This window comes from Pseudoliparis swirei, chromosome 13 (assembly GCF_029220125.1).
Source record: "Pseudoliparis swirei isolate HS2019 ecotype Mariana Trench chromosome 13, NWPU_hadal_v1, whole genome shotgun sequence".
NCBI classification, from domain to species: domain Eukaryota; kingdom Metazoa; phylum Chordata; class Actinopteri; order Perciformes; family Liparidae; genus Pseudoliparis; species Pseudoliparis swirei.
The window spans coordinates 11,958,633-11,965,761 of record NC_079400.1 but is presented as its reverse complement, the minus strand read 5'-3'; positions in this window follow the sequence as shown (position 1 = coordinate 11,965,761).

The window sequence follows — 7,129 nt, the reverse complement described above, 5'->3', positions numbered from 1 at the left end:
GTGTGTGTGGGGGGGGGGGGGGTACTGTGTGATGGGTGGGAGGAGGGTTTGTGTTAGTGTGTGTGTGTGTGTGTGTGTGTGTGTGGCGTCGGTGATCTGGGTGTTCTGGTAATCCAGCTGGAATCTGTATTTAAAGCCCGGTGGATACACACCGATGAGCGGGTATAGAGGAGATCGTATTAGTCGGAGGTTATGTAAGAGATATGTGGAAGTGCACAGCATCTCTCTATCACCATCTTTCCCCCTGTCTCTCTCTCACACACACACACACACACACAGACACACACACACACACACACACACACACACACACACACACAGACACACACACACACACACACATAAACACACACACAGACACACACACACACACACACACACACACACGTGTGTGCAGGACCTGAAGCGCAGTGAGAGGTTAATGCATTGCGAGCGACCGTCATTCCAACCGACACGCTCGCCTCAAATAGACTTCTGGCGTGCGAATGCTCCACCAATCACAGCCAGGCGGGCCCCGCGGGGCCGAGATGTCAGCGTGTGGCGAGAGAACACGGCACAGATGTTCAACAGATTTAGGATTTGCCACTTTGCAAATCTTGTTAATCGGTTAACTGACTGAGAAGGTTCTGTTCATATGGGGACTATTTCCCACAAGCCTTTATTTTGTAAGTGCCTTTTTTTATGTTTTAAGTCCTTTTATTTTGAAGTTCTTCCAGCGAGACAGGAAGTAGATGTAAATATCCTAACATGACGTTGCAAAAAAGTACGTTAGCTAACGGTGTACCGAAGGAAAAGATGTTACCGAGTATTTTTCTTACTCTATGAACTGCTGACCACCGAGCTGCAACAGGAACATGGTAGTTTGTGTTTTATTTGGGCTTAGACTTCATGTTGAGTGACTTTATTTTGTATTAACTTGTAAAATGTATTGTGATAAGATGCTAATGCTAGATTTAACTTTATGTGCCCTGTAAGAAAGAGAAACTGTTGTGATTAATGTCCACATGTATACATGAATGTCATCTAGTTAATGTTTTTATCATTAGCGCTCATTTATGTTTTATTTGTTCCATTTGATCTTACAGTGATTTCTGGAAATTAAATGGAAAAGGAGAAACTCTAAAATGTACGTTCATCAACACGACTCATGGCTGAACGTGAATAAAAGAAATCCTGTAAACATCAGTACGCTTCACTCGGTTGAAGTCTCTGACCACGGGGACCGGCCAGTTTGATTGACAACAACAACAACATCGAATAAAGAACAGTAACGATATTTAAAGACATAAAGTACAATCTTGCATTTTAATTGTGAAACTTGTTCCAAATGAGTTGATCTTCGATGGATCGGCGCTCTCCTTGTTGGTCTTCACTGGACCGTCACCAACATGTCATGAGCGTCCAGAGGATGAATCTGTTGGTTCACCCTCTGACTTTTCATCTCGTGCCACCTTCAAATGTTCCGACAACTGTCGGAAAAAAGATTCCCGTAGAAATGTGGCTTATAGGCGCTCCCGTTCCATCGGGATGAATTTGAGGACGTCTCCTTTATCGCCATCGTCAGGTCGAACTCAAAGCTTTGGTTTAGGGCTGGTTAGCAAACGTTAGCAACTAAGCTAACTTGACTTTCCACCGCTGGGCTCAAAGTGTTCCAGCGCTGCCTCGGGAGATCAACGTCCACGTTCACTTCCGGCTCCACGTGCGGCCTCCTGGGTCAAAGTTCTGTCGTTCTGATCCGCCCTCAACATCTCCCGCCTGCCTCTCGCGGACTAATCACCATCAGCTTGATGGCATCACTCGTTGTGCTCCGCTGCTTTCTCTCTCTGCAAATACATGCGTTTGGAGAGGGGGGGGGAGGGGTCTGAGCCTGTTACACAAGTCCACCAGCGAGCCTGCTCTCTCACACACACACACACACACAGGGATAAGGTGTCGTCACAGCAACACGGCTGCTGGAATGTGGACGGGGTTTCCTTTCGTCCAGGAAAGGAAAGGAGAGAAGGGAAGTCAGGCGGCGGGGCGGCGGCCGAAAGGTCAAAGACACGAGAGAAGCCCTCGCTGAAGTGCCGCCCCCCCCACGCGGGGAGCAGCTGTGCATCGTAAACAAGCATCTGACCCTCCCGCCAGGGTCAAATCCAAAGACGAGGGTGGGGGGGGGGGGGGGGGCACTTTGGTTCTGTACTCACGGGCTTCAAATGTGTGAATAAGCGTAGCCGTCTGAGCTGGTAGCTGATTGGTTGTTTTTGAAGACTCTTCTCTTCTCTCAAGCTCCAGTTATCCTTCATCTTCATCTTTCTTCTTTTTTGCGATCGCTCTCGCGGTGGCGGCATGTCAGGGCATCGCAGCCTTGACCTTTGACCTCCTTTTTGCAACGTCGATGATGTTGGAGTTAAATCAGACTTTTTTTCATGCATGTCTTCTAAGTCAAGTTTCAGCTGATCGTGCTGCTCGGTTCACGCCACGGCAAATCAAAAGGGTGGCGTTGGGTCATGTGACTGTCAGCTGGTTATTGGTTGATGTGTATTGCTGTCAGCTGATTGCATAAACAACCGCAGGCTAAGGCCAACAACTTTACATGGAGAGGAAAAGGTACAACAATAATAATTCAGGGGGGGTCTTCTGCCGACGACTGGAGGACGTCGCGACTCCGTCTCATCTCCTAATTACTGACGTCCCCGAGAACCGGGCCGGCTAATAACCCTCTGCTGCAGCGGTCTGGACGCCGAGCAGATGGAGGCGGAGCCGCCAGAACAGAGCGGGCTCAACTGGGCCTCTCTTGACCATCTGGACTCATATGCAAAGCACGACTCGCACACACACACACACACACACGCACAGACACACACGCACGCTGTACGTGTCGTAACGACATGGGCCGCGTTCCCCAGTCACAGCTTATTTGTCGGATCATTTTTCATCCTCATCATCCTCATCATCATCATCATGAGTCCAGAACACCTCCAGAACAGACGCTGCGGTCACAGAGCCAGCAGCGCGTATGCACGCTCGACCACACACGGGTCAGCATTAGCGTCGGGCCTGTCACTGGACGGTGCCGTACATGGCCGGCCGGGTCCACGCCGTAAATAGCGGTGCATTACTGTAACTACACGCAGCTCTGACCCGGTCAGGGTGCGGAACCGCTTTGGGAACATATGGGCCGAGGAGGATCAATGGCGGATACGGGCCGGTATTAGCACAGACGCTAACGCGGCTAATATGTTGTATATATACATATATATTTTATTTTATATTTTACTTTGTATACTTCTTGTATTCATCTATATCTTTCATCCCTGTTTTTTATATTTTATATTTTATTTTTTTATTCTCGTGTGTTTAGTTTATTGGTGCTGCTACTGCTATGACAAATTTCCCCTTGGGGATTAATAAAGTATTTATCTATCTATCTATCTAATCACCCCTAACTTTCTAAGATGTTCTTCTCCCTGCTGTGTGGACTAGCACACACACACACACACACACACACACACACACACACACACACACGCACGCACACACACACACAAGCTGACCTCAATCCCCCTTCTCTGGCCCCTTTCGGATCCAAGAGCACAGGTTGTATTTCAAGATGCTCTTGATCAGAGCGGCCATAAATAAAATGAGTTTATAGATAAAAAGAAGCAGATTAACGGAGGAGAGGCGGCAGGTGAGAGAGAAATGTTGAACAGAGCAGCGAGAGACGCTCTCAAAGGTTTCCTCCTCTGATTCGTCTCGGTCTAAATGCTGAATATCTACGACGTCATCAGAACTCTAAAAGGGAAAAACTGTCAGGAAATGTTTGACGGAAAAAAGAGAGGTTTGCCGATGAATAACTAAACTCTGGGAACTTTCCATGAACGTTTGATTCTGACGTTTGAGGGACTTTTCTTCTTGTTGCGCTTTATTTCCGCGAGGAGAAACTCGCAAATATTAAAAGCCTCAGGCCTCAGGCCTCAGGTCCGTGTGGGGAGCATAACGTGGCTTCAAGATACTTTAAACAGGCAGGTTGACTTTGTTTGCGGCATATTATTTTCCCACCTTAAATAAGGTATTTTGTTCAACTAAAGAGGTCAAAGGTCAACCTGCCCTTTTATACTTTTGTGGTGGCCTTCACATCCTGGCAACAACAATAAAAAACTAACACCAAAAGCCTCAAAACTACATATTCCTGCCTTAAAAAAAAGAAAAAAACGCCTCTGAGTTCTTTGCCAGCAGGTTCATCTCTACTTGTTATGTCTGGCCTTGATCAAGGGAGAGAGAGAGAGAGAGAGAGAGAGAGAGAGAGAGAGAGGGTATTACTATCCTTCACATGTCTTCAGATGATTCTCCGTGAGTGTTCGGCTGATGTGAAGTCTGATTCCTCAACGCTCCACCTGTATGAGACGGAGCTGCGGCGTTGTGATGGTTCATGTTGTCACTGGAGTGGAAGCTGCCACGACGACTCAGTGACGACAGACAGGTGGAGAGAGGATGACATCAAATAAAATAAAACCAGCGGCCGTGTCTCTCCATCTTCATATTGAACTGAGAGGACGGCCCCTAAAAACAACAGCAGCTCAGAGTTAATGCAGATAAGACCCATTAACCTTTATGAGCTCTCTCTCTCTCTCTCTCTCTCTCTCTCTACACTGTCCTTCAGTCTTTCCATCTCTCTCTCTCTCTCTCTTAGGTGAAGCTGCTCTCAGGCCTCTCCTAGTGGTTTTTGCCATGGGAGGAAAACAGCAGCATCACGCATGTGTTTGTATGACGGAGAAATAATTAAATTAAATAAAGATAAAAATAATGGTTTCATAATAAGTGTTTTATTTTCTTCTTCTTCTTCTTCTTAGTCTTCGTCTTCTTCGTCTTCTTCTTCTTCTTCTTCATCTTCTTCTTCTGCCTGAGTGTTTGCAGAGAGACTCCTGGGCGGCTGTTTGATGAAGCGGAGAAAGGTTGAGGAGGAGAAGAGGTTGACATGCACACACACACACACACACACACACACAATATGAAAAGACCAAAAGACGTCTCTCAGACGACTCTCATTTCTTCCCAACATTGCACACACACACACACCCTCTCACACACACTCAGTCATGCACACACACAAACACACACTTACACAAACACAGGGGCATGCGCACACACACGCTTTCACACACACACACACACACACACACACACACACTCACACACACACACAAACACACTCACTCAGCGAGAGCTCCCACCTGTCCGACGCCCTCAGGATTCTCTGTAAGAGCCATATGTCTTCACTGCGTCGTCACAGCAACAATCTCAGGACCATCGTGATCTCTCTCTCTCTCTCTCTCTCTCTCTCTCTCTCCCTCTCCCTCCCTCGCTCCATTCAGCGACCAGCTGCCTCGCGGTGCACACGTATGAGTCATATACTTGTGTGTGATTCCTTCAGGATGAGATACTCACACAGAGCTGCAGCTCATCTTTCAGACGAGTGGCCGCATGAAGTCGGTTATTTACATTAAATACCTTTAAATCCAACGACATCATCGACACTTGTACATTTAGTTTTTTATGAATAAGGCGGCAGGAACGTCTTTTACACTTTTGATCCATGAATTTAATTTCCGTGATTGTATATATATCATCTTAAAAGTGTTAAAACCGACAGCTCTTTTTTATTTTTATTGCTTGGCAACCACCTATGGAGGACAGAAAATGAATTAAGTATAAATAAATAAATGCATGAATAAATACAGGAATAAATAAATACAGGAATAAATACATATAAGTTATACCTAAACAGGACATCATAAATAAATCTATTTCTACATTTCTGTATTTCTTCATTTATTAATGTCTCTATGTGTCCACACATATTTCTTCATTTATTTATGCATGACATTTATGTGTCCTCCAGTCCTCCTCTCCTCCAGTCCTCCTCTCCTCCAGTCCTCCTCTCCAGTCCTCCTCTCCTCCAGTCCTCCTCCTCTCCAGTCCTCCTCTCCAGTCCTCCTCTCCTCCAGTCCTCTCCTCCAGTCCTCCTCTACAGTCCTCCTCTCCAGTCCTCTCCTCCAGTCCTCCTCTCCAGTCCTCCTCTCCTCCAGTCCTCTCCTCCAGTCCTCCTCTCCAGTCCTCCTCTCCAGTCCTCCTCTCCTCCAGTCCTCTCCTCCAGTCCTCCTCTCCTCCAGTCCTCTCCTCCAGTCCTCCTCTCCAGTCCTCCTCTCCTCCAGTCCTCTCCTCCAGTCCTCCTCTCCAGTCCTCCTCTCCTCCAGTCCTCCCCTCCAGTCCTCCTCTCCAGTCCTCCCCTCCAGTCCTCCTCTCCTCCAGTCCTCTCCTCCAGTCCTCCTCTCCTACAGTCCACCTCTCCAGTCCTCCTCTCCTCCAGTCCTCTCCTCCAGTCCTCCCCTCCTCCCTCCAGTCCTCCCTCCAGCCCTCCTCCCTCCAGTCCTCCTCTCTGCAGACCTCCTCCTCCAGATCTCCTCCTCCAGACCTCCTCTCCTCCTCCCCTCCAGTCCTCCTCTCCTCCAGTCCTCCTCTCCAGTCCTCCTCTCCTCCAGTCCTCCTCTCCTCCAGTCCTCCTCTCCAGTCCTCTCCTCCTACAGTCCACCTCTCCAGTCCTCCTCTCCTCCAGTCCTCCTCTCCTCCAGTCCTCCTCTCCTCCAGTCCACCTCTCCTCCAGTCCTCCTCTCCTCCAGTCCTCCTCTCCAGTCCTCCTCTCCAGTCCTCCTCTCCTCCAGTCCTCTCCTCCAGTCCTCCTCTCCTCCAGTCCTCTCCTCCAGTCCTCTCCTCCAGTCCTCCTCTCCTCCAGTCCTCCTCTCCTCCAGTCCACCTCTCCAGTCCTCCTCTCCTCCAGTCCTCCTCTCCTACAGTCCACCTCTCCAGTCCTCCTCTCCTCCAGTCCTCCTCTCCTCCAGTCCTCCTCTCCAGTCCTCCTCTCCAGTCCTCCTCTCCTCCAGTCCACCTCTCCAGTCCTCCTCTCCTCCAGTCCTCCTCTCCTCCAGTCCACCTCTCCAGTCCTCCTCTCCTCCAGTCCTCCTCTCCAGTCCTCCTCTCCTCCAGTCCTCCTCTCCTCCAGTCCTCCTCTCCAGTCCTCCTCTCCTCCAGTCCTCCTCTCCTCCAGTCCTCCTCTCCTCCAGTCCTCCTCTCCAGTCCTCCTCTCCTCCAG